The 2,507-nt window shown below is 52.0% G+C and overlaps 1 protein-coding gene across 2 annotated transcripts in view; it reads right to left on the reverse strand.

Annotated features, from left to right (window-relative positions):
* ZNF787 (zinc finger protein 787) overlaps window positions 1–227 on the reverse strand; it is a 24,933-nt gene extending 24,706 nt beyond the window's left edge. Inside the window, exon 1 of one of the 2 annotated variants that reach the window (XM_029202756.1) lies at window positions 30–227. The gene's annotated coding sequence lies outside the window, so the exon portion shown is untranslated. The remainder of the gene's footprint in view (window positions 1–29) is intronic. The other variant, XM_029202765.1, reaches the window with a different exon arrangement.
* Between the last annotated feature and the right edge of the window lie 2,280 nt (window positions 228–2,507).

The following is a 2,507-nucleotide window of genomic DNA, read 5'->3' on the forward strand; positions in this document are numbered from 1 at the left end:
TGCCCCCCGCCCCCGCGCCCTCCCCTCACCTCCTCGGTCCCGGGGCCGCCGCGCCGCACTCCTCCTCCTCTCTCCTCCCTCGCGGATGGTGGCAGCGGCGGCAGCGGCGACTCAGACCCTGGGGTCAGGGGGACGGGCGCCCAGGCCGGAAGTGACCTTCCTGGCCGCTTCCGCCCGCGCCGCTCCCCCTCCCCTTCCCACTCCACCTCCAGCCTCCACCCCGTCCTCGCCGCTCTAGGAAGGCGAGCCCGGCAACCCCCTAGCTGCCGACCCCCCCCCCCCCCCCCCCCCCCCCGCCCGGGGGAGGGCCCCCCCGCCGCCCCCCCCTAGCCGCCCCCCCCCCCCCCCAGCTAAATGGTGCGGAGCGGGCGCCCCAGGGAGCCGCTTCCGGATGCGTCTAGGACAAGGGTCCTCCGTCCACGCTCTGTGGCGCCGCGCTCTGAGGGGCTTCGGGCCCCGCCCCCTTCCAGGACAGGAGGCCTGGGCTCGGCCCGTTAGGCGGAGACTTCCGGGTGTCTAGGGAGGTGCCCCCCGCCCCCACGCCGGGCTCTCGCGCCTGCGCATTCGGCTCCCGGCGCTAGCCCGGGACGGGAGGCGTTCGTGAGGACGGCAGCTAGGGCGGCTCATGCCACCCATGGTCCTCCTGTCGTCTCTATCATTGTAACCCCTTCCCTGCCGACGCCGCTCTCTGCGGCTGGAGCCCGCGTGCCCGGAGGGGTCCCTCGTCTGCCACCCTGGTCCTTTCTTTACTGGACTGAGCGCTTCAGGCGCCGCCCGGCGTCGACGTCCATCTCTTGAGCCTGTGTCCTCCTTTCTAAAGTAACATTGCACGCCTGCCTCCAAGGGCCTTTAGATACATTAAGTCCTATTGAGTACCCAGTCTTGTTTTGCAGATACGAGGAACAGAGAGATCAAGGCTCTTGGCGAAAGTCACACAACCGAGAATGCAGAGCCTGGGCTCGAACCCGTGGAGTCTGGCTCCAAATTCTTGCATTGACCCGTGCCTGTGCAAACTGCCTCCTGTAACAGAATATTTTTTTTATTAATTTTTGCTGGAGTATAGTTGCTTTACAATGTTGTGTTAGTTTCTGCTGTACCGCAAAGTAAATCAGCTATACGTATAGATATATCCCCTCTTTTTTGGATTTCCTTCCCATTTAGGTCACCACAGAGCATTGAGTGGAGTTCCCTGAGCTATACAGTAGGTTCTCATTAGTTATCTATTTTATACATAGTATCAATAGTGTATCTGTCACAGAATATTGATCATAGCAGCTAGGGATCCACCTCCCCTCTTGTGAGGAGGGTGCTTTGTAAGCTTAGTTAGCTGTTTCTGTTAGTAAATATATGCTTTTCAAATTCCTGTTTACACCACACTGTCCTTGCAGGCTGGGACCCTCTCGTCCTTTCCCGGGTCTGTAGTTGGCTGGCTGTCACCTAAGCAACAGATGATTTATCGATGTTATTTATAATTATTTTCTTATCGTCATCACCAAAACAGTCATAAGCTTGGAAGTCATTAGCTTGTTGAATAACACCTTTCACAGCCTCAATTTAATGAGATGATCTGTGTACATTTGCTTAATTCAATACCTGGCTCATAGTAAGCTCTCAATGGAAATGGTAGTGATTAATATTACTTACTAGTAGTATTATTTCTACTACTGTGGCTGCTGTATGCCCTCAAGGCTCAGCCAGCATCAATCATAAAATGTGCATTGTTGATTTAATAATATCCTTTCAGGAAAAAACAAAAAAAAGTCCTGTATTAAGTGTAAATAGTAAGGTATGCCTGTGTCTCACCTTCAGAAATACTACATAGGTAAAATTTTGAATGCATCTTAGAATGGAGGGAAAGGGCTATGACATTAACAATAATACAAATTATTTATATGGGTATGAACTTCACCCCCACGATACCTGTGTATAAGAAAGGTCACACGTTTGTGCTCCTCTGAATCAGATCATTCGGAACTTCTCTGGTTGGTGGGGGGAAACAGCTGACTAAATTAAGGACCCAATGGCAAGATCCAGAGCAGCTCTTTTGGATCACCAGATGGAAGCCATAAATGGAGGATAGTGGAGCAACAAGCTAGAACGGGTAAGATAGACACTTGATGGCTTTGTGGAAAAGAAGCTCTGTGCTGGCTGAGATGTTACAGGAGAGAAATTGCTTTCTATCTGATTTAAACTCTTGGTAATTATGAGTCTCTCTTAAGACCGCCAAAGCAATAGTATTGAGCTATTTCCCAAACACAGGATGGGGTTGCAGTAGAGATGGCTAATTCACCACAAAACCTGCTCTTCCCTTCCAATGTATGGAATTATTCCAGGAATGTGCCTTCCCATACAGGGACTATATTTACTAGTCCTCTTGGCATCTAAGTGTGGACTTGTGAGCGGTTGCCACCAATAGGACTGGAATGGAAGTGACAGTGGCCATTTCCACACCAAGGTGCTTAAAAACAAGCATCCTGGGCTTCCCTGGTGGCGCAGTGGTTGAGAAT

The sequence above is a fragment of the Monodon monoceros genome, unplaced genomic scaffold (genome assembly GCF_005190385.1).
Source record: "Monodon monoceros isolate NGI ecotype Baffin Bay Population unplaced genomic scaffold, NGI_Narwhal_1 Super_Scaffold_10, whole genome shotgun sequence".
Taxonomy (NCBI): domain Eukaryota; kingdom Metazoa; phylum Chordata; class Mammalia; order Artiodactyla; family Monodontidae; genus Monodon; species Monodon monoceros.